The sequence below is a fragment of the Aethina tumida genome, chromosome 1 (genome assembly GCF_024364675.1).
Source record: "Aethina tumida isolate Nest 87 chromosome 1, icAetTumi1.1, whole genome shotgun sequence".
In the NCBI taxonomy this organism is placed as follows: Eukaryota; Metazoa; Arthropoda; class Insecta; order Coleoptera; family Nitidulidae; genus Aethina; species Aethina tumida.
Window position 1 is genome coordinate 14338178 of NC_065435.1, and position 20542 is coordinate 14358719.

A 20542-nucleotide genomic window follows, 5' to 3' on the forward strand; every position below is an offset into this window, starting at 1 on the left:
ATATAGAGAATATAGAGAATATAGAGAATGTAGATAATATAGAGAATATAGAGAATATAGAGAATGTAGAGAATATAGAGAATATATAGAATATAGAGGATATAGAGAATATAGAGGATATAGAGAATATAGAGGATATAGAGAATATAGAGGATATAGAGAATATAGAGGATATAGAGAATATAGAGGATATAGAGAATATAGAGGATATAGAGAATATAGAGAATATAGGGAATATAGAGAATATAGAGAATGTAGAGAATATAGAGAATATAGGGAATATAGAGAATATAGAGAATATAGGGAATATAGAGAATATAGAGGATATAGAGAATATAGAGGATATAGAGAATATATAGAATATAGAGAATATAGAGAATATAGAGAATATAGAGAATATAGAGAATATAGAGAATATAGAGAATATAGAGAATATAGAGAATGTAGATAATATAGAGAATATAGAGAATATAGAGAATGTAGAGAATATAGAGAATATATAGAATATAGATGATATAGAGAATATAGAGGATATAGAGAATATAGAGGATATAGAGAATATAGAGGATATAGAGAATATAGAGGATATAGAGAATATAGAGGATATAGAGAATATAGAGGATATAGAGAATATAGAGAATATAGGGAATATAGAGAATATAGAGAATGTAGAGAATATAGAGAATATAGGGAATATAGAGAATATAGAGAATATAGGGAATATAGAGAATATAGAGGATATAGAGAATATAGATAGATAGATATAGAGAGCCTAAGGAATCTAGAAAATCTAAAAAATATAAGGAAACTGTCTATAGAATCTGAAAAATCTAAAATTTGTAGAACTTGAAGATCTGAAATATTTAAAGGTTCAGTAGTTGTAAAAAACTACTTATTCTGTATTGACTTATGTGAAACAATGATCTGAAAGAAACAGAAAATCATTGCAATATACAGTGATCTTCTAATTTTAGTTTTAATTCCATTACTGCATTCCTACAAAACACAATTCGTACATTTAAATAAACATTGTTCAAAAAGTGAAAAAGTATTTGATGTTAGTTAATGGACCTGACTGGATTTTAATAAAGAATGATCTTATCGACTATTTGTTAACCCAGTAAACTACCCATTTCTATTTTCAATTTGAAAAAAAAGAACATTAATTCTGTTAATTAACATGTCGAACGTTGCCTTCAATATTGCTAATTAGAAAAGCTGTTATCGCTTTAAAACTACCCCCTTTTCTACATTTACATCGGTCCGAAGGCCTGACCGTACCGGCTCTTTTCGCCTACATCTACATGCACATCCATTATACATATATATTTTCAAATCAGATTTAATTTTACTTTATGCCTTTGAACCTGCGTATTTTAAATTACGCTGAAATATATAAACTGCTTTAAAATGTATGAATATGCAAGTGCAAATAACTCAAAAAAAAAACCTTTCAACTCAAGTGACGAAGATTTTTCAAATTGATTGACTTCTAAATTATTAATGTACGACATAATGATGTGTTGAGGATCAGAAGACAATATTAAAGTGAAGAAGCAGAAGTGGAAAAGGCTTATTTAAATATGTAACTTTTTAGAATTCGTTGTCTCTTCGTATATTTCAATTCTTATGTACTTTGTACGGTGCTATCACATTCGACAATGATTATAAAATGTTTCTAGTTCCAGAAGCCAACGTGAATAAGTAAAATACATTGTTTAATTTTCAAGATTACAGCAGAAAAGTTGGTCTGTTCTCATCACAGCAAAATTCTCTAAAAATATTGACCTTTTCAAATATTTCAGTAAATTAATAAAATAATATTTACAGAATGTAATAGAAATGTTTCAGGAAATTATTAAATGTAAAGAATTTAAAGGAAGAATTTAAATAATCTAAAGAAAAGAATCTAAAGTATCTAAAAAATTTAAAGAATCTAAAGAATCTAAAGAATCTAAAGAATCTAAAGAATCTAAAGAATCTAAAGAATCTAAAGAATCTAAAGAATCTAAAGAATCTAAAGAATCTAAAGAATCTAAAGAATCTAAAGAATCTAAAGAATCTAAAGAATCTAAAGAATCTAAAGAATCTAAAGAATCTAAAGAATCTAAAGAATCTAAAGAATCTAAAGAATCTAAAGAATCTAAAGAATCTAAAGAATCTAAAGAATCTAAAGAATCTAAAGAATCTAAAGAATCTAAAGAATCTAAAGAATCTAAAGAATCTAAAGAATCTAAAGAATCTAAAGAATCTAAAGAATCTAAAGAATCTAAAGAATCTAAAGAATCTAAAGAATCTAAAGAATCTAAAGAATCTAAAGAATCTAAAGAATCTAAAGAATCTAAAGAATCTAAAGAATCTAAAGAATCTAAAGAATCTAAAGAATCTAAAGAATCTAAAGAATCTAAAGAATCTAAAGAATCTAAAGAATCTAAAGAATCTAAAGAATCTAAAGAATCTAAAGAATCTAAAGAATCTAAAGAACCTAAAGAACCTAAAGAATCTAAAGAATCTAAAGAATCTAAAGAATCTAAAGAATCTAAAGAATCTAAAGAATCTAAAGAATCTAAAGAATCTAAAGAATCTAAAGAATCTAAAGAATCTAAAGAATCTAAAGAATCTAAAGAATCTAAAGAATCTAAAGAATCTAAAGAATCTAAAGAATCTACAAAATCTAAAGAATCTAATCTAAAATTTATTTTTACAGATTACAGCTGAAAATTTAAGTTTGTTGAATTTTGATCTTCGTTAAAAATTTTTGTAAATTAATAAACAGAATATAAATAATAAAATATAATAAAAATTTATAAACATGTTCGAGTTACTGCACAGAAATATGTAACAATCGATACAGTTTCATGAAAATTTTAAACATTCTATTTATATGCAATTTAAAAATAAATAATGTACTCACCTAAACTATTGATATAAAATTATTGAATGTTATATTAAACACCCGCAGTAATATATTCCATTGTTTATAGATCTATAAAAAATATGTAATATAGTAAAATAGGTACCGACCATACCAATATCTGATACATATTTATTGATATAAAAAGACGCACGACAATGATTGCCACCAAATACGTAGAGAATACAGCATGAGTTGGCAAACCTATTTATTATACGACTGTATGGAAATCTATTCTGTTTATATCGGATGCGAACTAGGAAATGATAGTGAGCAGTAATATTACCAAATGCGTGTCTATATTTGGTTTGTTGTCCATTTCTCAGGGCTTAATATTTCTTCGTGCATCCATCAATCAGGTGTTTAGCAGTTCTTGAAGCCGGTATGTCCTGCTGAGCGACGTTTTCGGACAGGTGTCAGTATAATCGACGTTTTCTTTTTAGACACTACGGTCCTGCAACGATCGACCTTGTTATCTATGAGCTAGCTCTATCTTCCCATTGTTACTTCAGAACTAGTTTTAGTTTTACTGGCTTAAATAGATATTTATTCTCAGGACTTAATATTTCTTTGTGCGTCCATCAATCAGGTGTTTGGGAGTACGTCCTGCTGAGCCACGTTTTCCGACCAGTATCAGAATAATCGACCTATTCTTTCCACGGAATACGGTCCTGCGACACTGGACATTGTTATCAATAAACTAGCTCAATCTTCTCATTACTACTTCAGAACTCGTTTCAGTTTTACAGCTGATTTTGCTAAATTAAATCGATATTTATTAGAGTCTGTCTTTTGAAAACGATTATTGCACATTTATTTTGTTTCATTTGATGGTAAATAGCTCATTATTATGCTTCGATGTCTGAGGGTAAATTTAAGTAGTATTTTGGGAACAACCAATTTTTTACGCAACCCCCGGATTGTTGGAACAGGCAAAATCTATTTTGCGTTGACATTTGAAGGGAGTGGGCTTAATGTAGCGAAACAATGACCGTTGGGTCCAGTTTAAATCAGTTAAGAGTTTAATAAAGAAAATGAACGGCATCCGAAATGCATTATTTATATATATGGTCATAAAAATTTGATGAGTTTAGAAAAGATCCGGTGGAAAGGACACCAGGTGTCGGAGTAGGTGTAAACAGGATAAGGTGCTGGCACGTGCTCACTGGGCACAGTCAGCAACTTAGGGTCCAACGAACGTTCGACGTTTGCTCATCACATCTTACGTCACTTTAACAGCCGGTTCGGTGTCGGGAATTGGTCAGTTGTTCGTTCCATAACTGCGTTTATGAAGACACGCCATCCCCCGGTGTAAATTGGATGAAAAAGATCACTTTGTTACCTATGTCAACGGTGAATTAAATGCTATGTAAAGGAAACGTTGTGAAAAACAATATTTATTATTGACCGCGTTGAGTCTGTTATGTGGATCAATGTGGCACCCCTCAGGGGGGAGGCCAATTCTTTCAGACGTCTGGTATTATGCTGATAGATACATATGCAGTCCAAGGAACGTGGGTCAGAGACTTGATACTCGCAAGTTCCTTGATGCCATCTGCTTTCCTATCAACAACCTCAAACGGAATATACAATACCTACGACTGACGAATCATTGCTACGTGCTCCACATGTTGTATGCAACCTAAAAAGTGTGTCTGTTTTATTGGAGTGGCTCCCCAAAAAAAATCTTACGAAGTTAGTGGTTTATAGAAAACTTGAGATGATTAAATTCAATTTTACTGATTTTAACAGTCGGCCTTGGCACTTATGCAATATAAAAATGTCTTAAATATATTAACTATTTAATTCAAAGATAGAAACAATAAAAAATTACTATTTAAGGAATATAAAGGATAATAATCAAAATGAAGGATTTAAAGAATTTAAAAATATTTAATGTTTAATGCTAATCTAAGAAAATTTCACTATCTAAAAATATGACCGGTGTGAAAAAATTATGAATTTTTAACAAAAATAAAGGTTATTTAAAATATATAAAGAATCTAGGGAGACTAAAAAATTTCAAAAAAGACTCTAAGGAAAAGAATCTAAAGAAAAGAATCTAAAGAATCTAAAGAAAAGAATCTAAAGAATCTAAAGAATCTAAAGAATCTAAAGAATCTAAAGAATCTAAAGAATCTAAAGAATCTAAAGAATCTAAAGAATCTAAAGAATCTAAAGAATCTAAAGAATCTAAAGAATCTAAAGAATCTAAAGAATCTAAAGAATCTAAAGAATCTAAAGAAAAGAATCTAAAGAAAAGAATCTAAAGAATCTAAAGAATCTAAAGAATCTAAAGAATCTAAAGAATCTAAAGAATCTAAAGAATCTAAAGAATCTAAAGAATCTAAAGAATCTAAAGAATCTAAAGAATCTAAAGAATCTAAAGAATCTAAAGAATCTAAAGAATCTAAAGAATCTAAAGAATCTAAAGAATCTAAAGAATCTAAAGAATCTAAAGAATCTAAAGAATCTAAAGAATCTAAAGAATCTAAAGAATCTAAAGAATCTAAAGAAAAGAATCTAAAGAATCTAAAGAATCTAAAGAATCTAAAGAATCTAAAGAATCTAAAGAATCTAAAGAATCTAAAGAATCTAAAGAATCTAAAGAATCTAAAGAATCTAAAGAATCTAAAGAATCTAAAGAATCTAAAGAATCTAAAGAATCTAAAGAATCTAAAGAATCTAAAGAATCTAAAGAATCTAAAGAATCTAAAGAATCTAAAGAATCTAAAGAATCTAAAGAATCTAAAGAATCTAAAGAATCTAAAGAATCAATCTAAAGAATCTAAAGAATCTAAAGAATCTAAAGAATCTAAAGAATCTAAAGAATCTAAAGAATCTAAAGAATCTAAAGAATCTAAAGAATCTAAAGAATCTAAAGAATCTAAAGAATCTAAAGAATCTAAAGAATCTAAAGAATCTAAAGAATCTAAAGAATCTAAAGAATCTAAAGAATCTAAAGAATCTAAAGAATCTAAAGAATCTAAAGAATCTAAAGAATCTAAAGAATCTAAAGAATCTAAAGAATCTAAAGAATCTAAAGAAAAGAATCTAAAGAATCTAAAGAATCTAAAGAATCTAAAGAATCTAAAGAATCTAAAGAATCTAAAGAATCTAAAGAATCTAAAGAATCTAAAGAATCTAAAGAATCTAAAGAATCTAAAGAATCTAAAGAATCTAAAGAATCTAAAGAATCTAAAGAATCTAAAGAATCTAAAGAATCTAAAGAATCTAAAGAATCTAAAGAATCTAAAGAATCTAAAGAATCTAAAGAATCTAAAGAATCTAAAGAATCTAAAGAATCTAAAGAATCTAAAGAATCTAAAGAATCTAAAGAATCTAAAGAATCTAAAGAATCTAAAGAATCTAAAGAATCTAAAGAATCTAAAGAATCTAAAGAATCTAAAGAATCTAAAGAATCTAAAGAATCTAAAGAATCTAAAGAATCTAAAGAATCTAAAGAATCTAAAGAATCTAAAGAATCTAAAGAATCTAAAGAATCTAAAGAATCTAAAGAATCTAAAGAAAGAATCTAAAAAATCTAAACCTAACCTAAAGAAAAGAATCTAGAGAATCTAAAGAATAATAAAGTTAATTAAAAAATTACAATTAATTATTGGACGAATTAAAACTACATTAAATGAAATGTAGATCTAATTAATTCTCTTTTAAAATTATTTGAATTATTGCGACACGATAGATTTTTATATCGCATCATAATTTGATATCTGAAAACTTTTTCTCCTTTATCGCTTTTGATACAGTGAAATTTAATTTAGTGAAAATCTAGCCTTATAATATTATAGCAACAGGTGATATTAAATATGAACTCATCTGCACATGTGAATATTTATCTGACGTCGACACTTATCAAACACCTTTCCTGCAACGTTTGTTCCATTTAGATAAATGAAACTGAATCAAATATAATTTTAATAAACTGATATAACTAATACTTGAAAATTTCTAATATATAAAGAATTTTTCAGCTCAATTCAAGCCATATAAAATAAATTTACTTTAGAACTGTATATATAATGATGATTCAGACATTATTGGACCACACAATAGGAACAGAAATATTACTTTGATGTGGACCCCTGGTCATGCGGGAATTGAGGGTAATGAGAGGGTGGCCGTGTCTGCAGAGATAGTTATATTAGAACTTATAGATGTTACTCCAGTTAGGAGTAAAGACATAAGAATTAACATTGAAAATAAAATTTATGAATAATGGCAACACGATTGGTACCGGAATAAATCAGAACTAAAAAAGTTTAAAATATCATTTAGTAAATGGATTTTGTTCAAGTATTAAAGGAGAAAGAAGCGGAAGATACTTTACTTCAATAGCAAGACCTGAACACGAATTTCTGTCTTTGAATTTCAGTATTTCCTTCACAGACTTTGGAGTAGAGGTATCTCAGTATGAAATTGATCACCTCATGAAATCAAAACTATGAGGAGTCAATATCTGGATCACCATGGAGTTCTATTTTATTTACTACTGTGCAAATATTATTTATTCTTGATTCATTTTAAGAAGTGTCTATTGTAATCTAAAATTTACACTTGTCATTATGATCCTCAATATTTCAAGTCAAGAAAAATACATAATATTTTCTCCATAGAAAAATTATATGTTGTACTTTAATATGATTTTTATTTAGTAAAAAAGTATATATTCAGTATAAAATTGTGTATGTGTAAAATGTACTTAGTTTGTACAAACTAGTACATAGTACTTTAAATTTGAATGTTTGTTAATCTGTATCAGTGCGTAGTTGCATGCGGTGTAAGAACAGGCGGTCCAAAACGGGCAGAATGCGCCCGGCGCTTAACATCAATCGGCCGAATTCGTTTGAAATACGCGGATTGCAAAGCCCCGTACAGTTTATACATCACTCTAATTAATAAATGGCAGACCCGCGTACATAAGATGATTAAAGTCAGTCTGCATGTGCCGGCCTTCGGGCAATTCAAAATAGTAGCACATTTACCCATTCGCACATATTTATCAACCCATATTTCAATGGTATCAGTCATGTGAAAATTATAATTAAAGACCGGTCGAGGTCCCACACACAGTTAGATTCTCATTAACAGAGGACGATCTCTTAGCAAGTTTTGTCCCGCCTATGTAACTACACACTTGGGGCATTAGTTAGTCGCACAAAGCACAAATACCTAGTCAATCGTTGCTGAACTACGAAGGTGCTGTTTATTAAGCACGATTACAACTAATAGGCAATGAAATTGTGAACTTCTAAAGCTTCTCTATGTATCAATACCTAATCGGCAATCATTTGTAACTGTTGCTTGTCCTTACAATTCATAACAATATTCCTTTAAACCTTATTTAATGTTCTTTGACATATTATGTGTATATAGAAGTTTTTTAAATGTTCATAAAAATTACAGTTATGTTATTGGTTAATTTTAAGTTTTGTTTATAATTGTTTGAAGAATATTTAATGAGAAATATAAATTAATCCTTATGGGCAATAATTTTCGAGTACCGAAGGTTAAAGTTTTATATCTACTTACCAATTTATAACTAAATCTACTAAAAGAATCATAATATAATATAGAATAGTAGCCATAATTATGGCAACTTATTAAAATATATTAAAAATATAAGCTATACTTGAATTGGGCGCCAGTACCTATGATGTTCATTCTTTTTATTCTTTAAAAAATCACCTACTTTTTTATTTTTCAATGGACAAAATTATAGCAATTTTTTATTGAATTTATGATTTAATCATTAAAAATCCCTTTAAAAATTAAAGTTGCTATATTTATGTCCAGCTCAATTCAGAAAAATATATGTAATATTTTACAGAATAAGAATATAGTCGTTTTTATAATACTGAATAAAACAATAATAGTAAATTAATATTATTTTAACAGTTTACATTAAATAAAAGAGTTATGACTAAAATATTTCACATTTAATAAAGTTGCTATAATAATGACCACTACTGTATATTATTTCTACAAATTTACCCACCACAATAACATATAAACACATTTTAACAGTATTTAAAAAATATATATTTTTTCTATAATTATTATTTGAAGAAATTTCATTTTATTAAGTATTCTAGTATATAGATACTGATTAGTGAAATAAAAAAATATCCATACAATCAGGTGTTAATTTATTTAATAAACAAGCATGGTTATATGAATGATTCGACAAGTTGATTAGAGATATTAATCTAGTGCTCGCGAAGCGAAATACTCGTAACGATAATAATAAGGAATGGGGAAAAAACAATATGAATACCAATGGTGCGAGGAGACGTAGTCGCGAGCGTTTAAAGGCGCAAGATGAGGTTATTTAAGAGCCAGCAACGCTTTGTTAATTTACTTTACAGTGACATCGTGATGGAATGTCACATCACTTCTACGGAAATTGAGAAAGTATTGTAATAGGATGGGGTGAGTGACAGGCGATGTTCTTTATCTGGTGCACTACATTCCGGGTAGGCTGACACCTACGGAGCGCATACTAAACTTCTTTATGTTTTGACCCCGCCGATATGGCGTATGGCCGCGTAGTCCTTCCACGTCCCCCGGTCGCTACTCAAACATATGATTTCTTTGTGTATTTATATATTTTCGCGGTATGGCTGGCTTCTTCAGATAGGCCAGAAAACATGTGTCCGCATAATGTGCCGCGACAACGTTCAACACTCTGGGCCGCCGAAGGGGAACAATGAAAGTCCTCGATGAATATTTACTTCTCAACAAACATTCCGGGCTTCAACTTTGTCCTGTTTAGATCAAATGTCTGTCCACAATAAAACATCCATATTTTTAATTAATTAATTATTAATTACTGGACAATTTTCAGAACTAATTGGAAAATAAACATTAATTAAATATTAAATTTTAACATACTTATAATATAGAAAAAAGAAAATTATTTGGAAAAAATTGTCTAATAATTGAAAATTTAACTTAATTTTTATGATTTCACTCTACTTTTAAAAAATAAAATTACATTAAAATATGTAATATGAATAAAAAATTAACGATTTTAATAAATGTTAAGATATATAAATTTGGGAATAAAATTCAAAATTAAAATTCATTCTTTAATTAATACTTGTCAAAAACTATTTTATCAATTTATTTTTCATATAGTCTTTAAAATATATTATTTTTAATATTTTGTCAATTTAATGTTTGTCAATTATAAGATTTATTTAATTTTATATCGTACACGTGAAGGAAAGAAGTTCAAAACTAACAGAATTTTTAAAAATACTAAAAAAGCTTTGTTGAACTTATTATTTAAGCACTAAATTAAAATTATTTTACTGGAAAATCAACTTAATTGGTAAAATCTGTTACAATGAATAATATCATACTAAACAATATTCCGGGCTAACACGAGAAATTTAGAAATTGGTCAAATGTATAGTTGGTCCAAAACAACATTTGACAAATAAATAAAGTTTGGCAGACACGGGGCAAATTACGCCGTGTGAGCAGTCCCACTTTTTAGCTGCTTTGACGAGTAGAGCATGACATCATTTTTATTGCTGATAATAAAACCATGGTGACAAATTGAAAAATATAAAAACCAGATAATTTATTTAATTCATACTTTGGCGCTATTTCAATTTGGTGTTCCAGTTTTATAGTGTTGTTGCGACGTAAACATTATTTTCACTTTTAAATAGTAACACAACTTACTTACACTCTGAAATTATGAATGGCTATTTATTTATTTATTAACTGCACAAAACTTGCTGAGAATTGATCTAAACAATTTAGTTAGTCCTTTGTTTCCTGTGGCCTTTTGACGACTGATCCCGTGTATCGTTTGGCAATACTTGAAGCACCTTATAATCTCATCTGATAACTGAGTATAGCACAGAGTTAATATGGTGTTTATGGCCTACAAGAGATTTATGCTGGAACAGCAAACTCGCATATTAAATTCCAGCTGATTCTCTTCAGTAATTGCTACCCTTCTTAAGATAAACATACGTACATACACCAAACAAAAATTTTCATTACCCGACCCATTACACTATATTAAAATGTGTAATTAAATTTCTTCTAACTCATTTTAAATTTGATTTAGGAAGATTTATAGAAGATGTTACTTGTTTTGTTGTATTCATAAGATAATGTAAAGGTTTCCTGATTATATTTCATCTGCTTATTTAATCCAATTCGTGTGTCATTAGCTAAAAATAATTAAATTTTTACGTCACATGTAAGCTTAACAGGGGGATTAAATTCTCAGCTTTTCACTTTCATTTTTAAGTTAATATTAAACAAAATCATAAATGTAGAAAAAACATTTTTTTTTTCAGTATTCCTATAAAATATTATGTTATACGGGGTATCCTAAATTGACTGGAGCTGACCTATCATCAATAGTTTACTTTAACGCCCTGCATGTCTATAACTATGAACTTTTGTACTAAGGTAAAATTAAGTAAATCGATCTAGTTTCACCTCAAGAATTGGTTCATTTCAGGGACATCCTGTATAAGCAAAAAATTTTAAAATGGCGGATGCGCAGGTAATATTCACTTACACAATGTGTTTCTAAAATGAATAACCAAAATATGGGAGCAGTTAGTACACATCCAATAATAAAGAAAATCTAAATAAATTTATTTTCTAAAGTTCCTCCTAAGGAAAATACAGCCCCTCAAATTGAAATTTCAAAAATTGTTTTTTTCTCATATTTCCGTAACCTTTGGTCCATTTGCGTTTAAATTTTGGTACACATAATCCTAAAATTCATGTCATCATTCAATGTAATAAACTTTTCATACTGCTACAGTGGCGTAGACTGTAGGGGGTTCTTCGCTTTTTCTCGTCCTATTTTCTACGTCACTAAATATTTTTTTAAATTATTAAGTTTTTGAAATTCTTTACATAATTTGGAATAAAAAAGATACTCTTAATTAATTTTGATTAGCGCTGCCGTATTTGAGATATTTCACTTTTAATGTTCACTTCAATTTTATTCAAATATTAAAACTGAAATATATCAAAAACGGCTGTGATAATCAATTAATTAAGAATAGATTTTTTTCTAAATTATGCAAGGAACAGAAAAAACTCAGGAGCTCAAACAAATATTCAGTGGCATATAAAATGAGGCGAAAAAAAGATAAAAATTACCCAGAATCTACGCCAAGAATATGGAAAAGTACAATTAAACCAAAAGTTAGAAAAATATCATAAGAAAAAAACAATTTGTGAAATTTAAATTTGAGGAGCTGTATTTTCTTCTCAACAAACTTTAGAAAAAAAATATTTAGATTTTCATTATTGATAATGTTCTAGCTATTCCCAAATTTCAGAAGCACCTTGTATAATTATGTTTAGAAAATTGAACATGTAGTGTTTAAAAAGTTTAAAAATTATGTTACTAGCAAAATTTTAATACCCTAATTAATTATAATGTTAATTATAAAAAAGCAGAATAAAAATAACAAAAATTTTAAGGAAATTTGACATAAAATATATAAAACTAGAATAAACATTAATAAAACATATTTAAAATCGTAAACACAAGCAGATTAAATGTAATTCGAGTAACTCAGTAATAAAAGAATTAAACCTAATAATGAAACTTCGCAGAAAATTCTACTTAACTTAATTTTAACAAAGATATATAATACAGTAGAAAATATTTTTAGTGTAACTCGTAAAAAGTGGCATGGTGTGAACGCGTAGGTGTTTATATATCATCAAAATTGGAACAATATCCGAGACTAAAAGTTACGTTAAATCGTTTAGAAAAAAAAAAAAAAACGTATCGATAAAAAATGAATGGGCGCAATCGAATCTTATTAGATTGGTATGGCGGTAGACAGCTACACATCCCTTATTAATCACGCAACGGTTAATAAAATCACGCTCTGGATCCAAAACTAGTCAACCGAACCTCGGCCGCTCCAACCACTCAACTCCTGACTGTTCCTTGTTATGTGTGTTGATGGTAGCACGCAATCCACCCGACCACTAATATGTGCGAGTTCTTTCTCCTGGTCTCTCATCGTTTTAATGCGGTTCAAGAAGTGACAAATTTCTAATTGAAATTCCGATGCTCTCCGGTCTGTTTTGAAACGACAACCGCCCCCTCCGCGTAACAATTTTAATTGGCTCAGGCAATGATCTTTTAACAGCGCAAAAGTAATTTACTAGATTTCAAGGGTTTTCATAAATAAAGTTGGGGAAATGTCAAATATGAACAAAAATAAATTAGGTTAATATCTCTGCACATTTTCCGTCGACTTCTCTTTTACAAGAATTTTAATTTCGGATTTTATAAAATCTCTTTTTTTATTTTAAATATTCATCGCTCCAACGACATGATAAATGATATTTATTCTGGGGCGTAATTGTTTCTGACACATATTCCACCACCTAGCTTATCACTTGATGAATACTTCATTAATCTTACAATTTTTCTACTTACTATATATCTTTTAATTACTTCATAGTTCATATTTTACACATTTTAAGAAAAACTGTTGTTAATAAAATTCAGTCAGTTACATCAAGGCTCAATGACGTAGAAAATAAAACACAAATTCAGTAAGTCAATTAGATTTTGCCTGATATTTACAAAAGATTTTCTACTCTACACTTTTTTAACGAAGTTTGTGTGTGTTAAATTCGTATAATACAGACACAGTTCAGTTTCATTTCACTTTTGTTGTGTTTAAAGTATTCTTTCATTCATTTCAAATATCGCCGGTACAAAGGCTGGCGGGTTTGATAAAGGGCAAATTATTGGCTTAAAAGAGGCAGGAGTTTTGTTTGTGAAAGTTGCCAATCGAATTAAACGGCGTCGAAACGTTATGTGGAATTGTTGAAGAATATGGTTTGTAGATAGTCATGAACGACATGTTCTAGGTTGCTTTGGGACCACTCGCAAATTAGACAACCAGTGGATTAGAGAAGAAGAAAGGTTTCTTATCATCTGAAGTGTTTACCCTCTAGAAACTAGTCTTTATTTTTCTTCTTACCGACCACAACTATGAGATGTAAAATGAATGGGGTCTTCATTGATGAGTTCCGATTTTGATTGGCCATACAGGATGGTCAAAAGGCAAAATCCACAATTTGAGAGATCTGGCAACTCAGCCATAGATCTAGCAAATTGTGTCACCTCCAAAATCTAATTTCCAACAGGATAATACTCCACCACATATTCTAAGAGTCACTTTCGAATGTCTCCAACATTTCGATGTAATTTTGTTGTCGTGGTCAGCAAGATCTCCGGATTTATCCTCAATTAAATGCACATGAGGCATCACAGACAGTCTACGAAATTCAGCCCTGTCGCCACAGGCTCTGTTGGTCTTTCAGCGTCAAATTAAGATGAAAAAAATGTAGCATTACATTAAGTCAATACCAAGAGTATCATTAGAGTAGTCCAACCCATTATTATTTAAAATAATGATGGTGATCAATATGTATTGAATATTTTGTGCACTGTGTCCTAATATTTACGTATCCGAGTGTACATGCATGCATACATCATATATATTACGATAAATATCAGTGTATATCGTAATTAACATTATTAGTTAATTAACAATTAACTCAATGCAATCTATTTACTGTTGATACATCAGTAAGACATTTTAGGGTAAATAAAGTGAATACACGATTTAAATTGGCGAGAATATTGATCAATATTTCAATATTTTGTCCATCCAGCATAAAGTGTAACACAATTAATATTTAAATATTAAAAAATGAACGGCAGACACAATATAACATTATTTCAATTTAATAAAAGTCAGATAAGAAAATGAGTAATGAAAATGATAAATCACACTTAAACAAAAATTAAAATTTATGTACCAGAAAATTAATTAACGGCAACGAGTTCTGCAAAATTAAATGTTTTTATAACAAAAACAAAATTACGAATTAGTTGAAAAATGGCGATAAAAGAGATATGTGAAAATAGAATCAGGGTTGTATAAAGCAATGATTGCGGAACTGGCATTTAATTTGGCTGTTTCTCCTGAGAGAAATAATGACCGTAGATATAAAGTAAAGAAGTAATCGTGTTGAAGTGTCTGGGCAGTTTGCATAACTTAGTTTGAGTGTTTAATAAATTTTTGTAATAATTTTAAAGTAAGTGTTAAAACGTTGGTGATATATCAGGGTGGTGTTTTAAATTTAATTAAAATCTTATTATCGACGTTCAGTCGTAGAAAGGAAATTTAATATGTAGTTAAAATATACGTTTCTCCACAAGAGTGATAATGAACACTAAAGTAATTTTAATAAAAGTACACTGTAACATTCTATAGTCCTCAAAAGAAATAATTTGTAGGAAATGAAATAAATGGGGTCTCGCTGGTCTGTCGGATAGTCGTTGTAAAATACCCCACCCCAGCAGATTCTCTGCTAAGGAACTTAGATGTGCAGCAATTTAAGCTCTATTTCTCTCCCTACGCGTGACGTTAATCGACTTTTCAGCTTTGAAGCGGTTACGGATGAGGGGTTTAGGTAGCACTACTAGCTCTGGTGGGTGGCCTTTCTACCTACCTAAAAACAGACCATCCTGTCTTTTACTTTCTTCAAAATATCAATTTCAACAATCATGTATATTAGCACCAAGACTAATTTATTAATCTACATACGGAAAACTATTTAATATAACGCTGAGGGACTTATTATATTTAATTACGAGCGTTTGCCGGACACTAATTGTTCCATTGTCTCATTTTAATTAAGTATTTGCCAAACAAATAGTGGCAATAGTGTGTTGTGTTTAGTTGTCCAGTGTTCTGCTGTAAAATCGATAGTTGTTGTACCTTTGTAACTTTTGTTCACTAAATAGTCATTATTATGAAACGAGAAACATATATCTGATGTCAAATATGTGTTTAAAAACGAAATCATTTGCAAAGTAAGCAAATAATTCAGATTTACTAATTCTATACAGATAAGTTTAATTTGTAAATGTATTTTCCAAATGATAAAAACTTTAGACAACTATTCTACATTTTAAGAGCTGCTTTACTAGTAAATGTATCCTTTAAACATTTTCATTTCTCTTCTCTAACATTAAAATACATTTACTAGACTTTCTTCTACTCACACTATAAGAAACATAAGTCTTAAAATGTTTTTAATTAGATAGGTTTAACAGCTGCTTTAATAATAGTTGTATCCTTTAAACATTTTGACATGTCTTATCTACTGCTAAAATACATTTACTTGACTCTCATATGTTTATACTATAAAAAACATAAGTCTTATATCAAATCTGTGTTTGCTAAAACTAATAATAAAAACATTGCGACATTTCTAGTAACTCAAATTTAGCAGCTCTTTAGTTGTTGGCAGCATTTAAACATTTCTTCATTAGACACTCAATATTATAGATGTGCATTTAATAGATTCTTCTTTGTCTTGTGGTACCAGAAGCATAAATTTAACTATTCCTCATATGATGGCAACACAAAATGTATTTAATTGGATAGGTTTAACAGCTGCTTTACTTATAGTTGTATCCTTTAAACATTTTGACTTGTTTTATCTACTGCTAAAATACATTTACAGGACTCTCATATGCTTATACTATAAGAAACATAAGTCTTATATCAAATCTGTGTTTGCTAAAACTAATAATAAGAACATTGAGACGTTTCTAGTAGCTCAAATATAGAAGCTCTGTAGTTGTTGGCAGCATTTAAACATTTCTTCATTAGACACTCAATATTATAGATGTACATTTAATAGATTCTTCTTTGTCTTGTGGTACTAGAAGCATAAATTTAACTATTCCTCATATGATGGCAACACAAAATGTATTTAATTGGATAGGTTTAACAGCTGCTTTTCTAATAATTGTATCCTTTAAACATTTTGATTTGTCTTATCTACTGCCAAAATACATTTACTAGACTCTCATATGCTTATGCTATAAGAAACATAAGTCTTATATCAAATCTGTGTTTGCTAAAACTAATAATAAGAACATTGAGACGTTTCTAGTAGCTCAAATATAGAAGCTCTGTAGTTGTTGGCAGCATTTAAACATTTCTTCATTAGACACTCAATATTATAGATGTACATTTAGCAGGTTCTTCTTTGTTTTATGGTACTAGAAGCATAAATTTAACTATTCCTAATATGATGGCAATACAAAATGTCTTTAATTGGATAGGTTTAATAGCTGCTTTACTAATAGTTGTATCCTTTAAGCATTTTGACTTATATTATCTACTGCTAAAATACATTTACTGGACTCTCATATGCTTATACTATAAGAAACATAAGTCTTATTTCAAATCTGTGTTTGCTAAAACTAATAATAAGAACATTGAGATGTTTCTAGTAGCTCAAATTTAGCAGCTCTTTAGTTGATGGCAGCATTTCTTCATTAGATACTCAATATTATAGATATGCATTTAGCATATTCTTCTTTGTTTTATGGTACTAAAAGCATAAATTTGACTATTCCTCATATGATAGCAACACAAAATGTATTTAATTGAATAGTTTTAAGAGCTGCTTTACGAGTAATTTTATCTTTTAAACATTTTCACTTATCTTCTCTAATATTAAACATTTCTTCATTAGACACTCAATATTATAGATGTGCATTAATAGATTCTTCTTTGTCTTGTGGTACTAGAAGCATAAATTTAACTATTCCTCATATGATGGCAACACAAAATTTGTTTAATTGGATAGGTTTAACAGCTGCTTTACTAATAGTTGTATCCTTTAAACATTTTGACTTATCTGTCTACCATTAAAATACATTTACAGGACTCTCATATGCTTATACTATAAGAAACATGTCTTATATCAAATCTGTGTTCGATAGGACTAATGACAAAAACATTTAGATGTTAGTAGCTCAGGCTTAGCAGTTCTTTAGTTGTTGGCTGCATTTAACAGATTCTTCTTTGTCTTGTGGTACTAGAAGCATAAATTTAACTATTCCACGTATGATGGCAACACAAAATGTCTTTAATTGGATAGGTTTAACAGCTGCTTCTCTTTTATCCTTTAAACATTTTGACTTATCTTCTCTACTATTAACAGTTCTTTAGTTGTTGACAGCATTTAAACATTTCTTTATTACACACTCATTATTATAAATAGTTTTTAATTGCATAGATTTAATAGCTTCTTTACTAGTGGTTGTATTCTTTAAACATTTTGACTTGTCTTCTCTACTATTAAAATAGATTTCCTGAACTATCATATGTTTCTACTATAAGAAACATAAGTCTTACATCAAATGTGTATTTGCTAGAACTAATAATAAGAAAATTAAGATGTTTCTAGTAGCTCAGACTTAACAACTCTTTAGTTGTTGTCTGCATTTAAACATATCTTCATTATATACTCAATATTATAGATGTGTATTTAGTATTTAGTGTATTCTTTGTCTTGTGATACTAGAAGCTATATATACCTGAACTTTAGGTTGTGTTATTAGGTCTAGTTAAACCATTTAAATGAGTACTCACAGGATTGATTGTCAAATGAAATAAAATATTTAGAGCAAAAGTGCGTCTTTAGTTGTACAGATTTAGTAGCTGCACAATCAATAAGTTGCATCGTTTAAAGGCCTCCATGCACGCTCAGTTTTTAACTCTGACATAACCGATGGTGTATGGGGATTAAACTGCTGCCGGAGTTAAGAGCTGAGCGTGTATCTGTGCCTTAGGCGATCAGTGTATTGAACCCCTAGAGATATATAATTTCAATATTAGTCGATATCTAATTCCAATTGGATTCAATTTAGATACTAAGTTTGTCACGATAACATGTATAATTATTATTGTGGTTTTCAACATAGAATATCTTCTCCGTATATGCTCAATATTTCAATGTACTTGTATTTGACAACTGTTAATTTGGAACGAGATGTTGCGGACCTTAATTGATTACATTCAACCAACATATGTAAAAGTGATGTGATGTGAATGTTTGAGATGAATCGAATTAAGGTATGATAGCCAAAGAGTTGGGTCGCAAACGTCTGTTCAACATGCAATTTTCCCGTAGCACACCAATATTTAATTGAATTTTCCAGCTGTCTCTCGCATCACATATCGTGATTTTCGAGCCTAGAGCGCTGCATCCATCTAACCGTCTCCATCGCTCGCTAGATTGCCACTGTCGTTCCGTTCCGTGTTGTGTTTCCCTTCGGCATGCCACAGAGCGGCGCAACGGTTTTGCCACGATTCCCTCACGCTCTTTGCCTTTGTCGTCTGGCTGTGCGGCCTGCCTGATGTGTTGTTGTTTGTTGTTACATCTCATATCACACATGAAAGGCGTAGCGTTGATTCAAACTTCCACCACGGTTAAGCATTTAATAAATTCAATAAATACGAAGCGGCAATGGTTTAACGCTTTTGCCCCGTCTTTAAGAAAATTCAATTTGTGTACCGCTCTTGACTTTTCATTTCGACTATTATGTTATTATTTTCGATCGCCACAAAAGGCAATGCTCCGCGGGAGTGGATCATTTAAAATGCTTCGAAAAAATGCCGTGAGCCCCAATTTAATTGAATGTTTTTTTGAAGTGAAAAGTTAATTGAATCAAGCTTAGTTATTAGAAGTACTTTTCCGGTTACTGTATAATAAATCAAAGTTGAAATTGAAAAGAGATTGCGGAACGTGAATGGGGGCCGTTAACGGAATGAAATTAGTCCGAAGAAGAGTATCATTTGATAATATTTAGAAAACATGTTTCATCTCCCTAATGACCGAATTGGATTATCTAATGAGAAGGCAGGCAACGGCTCTGCGAATCCCAAAATGGTATTTGGCAAATTTCCGAACCGGCGACTAAAATTAATTTCACTGTTCTCAGACATCAATTCATGGCAACCCCTTCAGTGACATTTACAAGTCAGGAGTGTATTGTTATCCAAAAGTAACCGCGCGCAATGGGGTTCGAGTAGTTAAAAGCTGCAAGGGAGGTACTCATCAAGCCCGTCCCCGGGGACCAGACTCTTTACCTCTTTTGTTTCTACAACCTTACCTATGATACTGTCCCGTTTCCAACTTATTTATACTACGGTTTGTTTTTTACAAGCAAAACATTTATCAAAAATATTGACGGCCTTTAATAATGATGACGAATATTTTTTTTTATCTAAGCACCGGAAATTATACAGGATCTTACATTTAACTGGTTAATTATAAGTTTATAGTGAACTAAAATCAGAAATTTTGGTTGTTGTTATAGCAATATGTTATTTATAATAGTTCAATATACTCTAACTTCCGGTTAAACCGAAAGTGACATTAACTTTATTTTTCTAAGAGACCCTTAAAAATATTATTACACTTTTATCTATAATGTCTATTCAATAATTTTTTTTAATGAAATCTTATAAATATTACAATATTTTTATCTATGATATTTTTAGAAAATATTTTCAATGTTCTGTCACTTCCGGTTAAACCGGAACCATCTTAATTATAAGTTTATAGTGAACTAAAATCTGAAATTTTGGTTGTTACTAAAGCAATGTGTAATTTATAATAGTTTTTAATATATCTTCAACGTACTGTAACTTCCGGTTAAACCGAAAGTGATATTAGCTTTGTTTTTCTAAGAGAAAGTATTATTACACT

The 20542-nt window shown here is 29.7% G+C and overlaps 1 protein-coding gene across 3 annotated transcripts in view; it reads right to left on the reverse strand.

The window, feature by feature from the left end:
• LOC109609530 (protein amalgam) overlaps nucleotides 1–20542 on the reverse strand; it is a 160906-nt gene that overhangs the window by 98106 nt on the left and 42258 nt on the right. The window contains exon 1 of one of the 3 annotated variants that reach the window (XM_049968725.1): nucleotides 2915–3051. The exons of the other annotated variants lie outside the window; for them this stretch is intronic. The gene's annotated coding sequence lies outside the window, so the exon portion shown is untranslated. Of the gene's footprint in view, nucleotides 1–2914; nucleotides 3052–20542 lie in introns of those variants that run through there. 3 annotated transcript variants of the gene reach the window in all.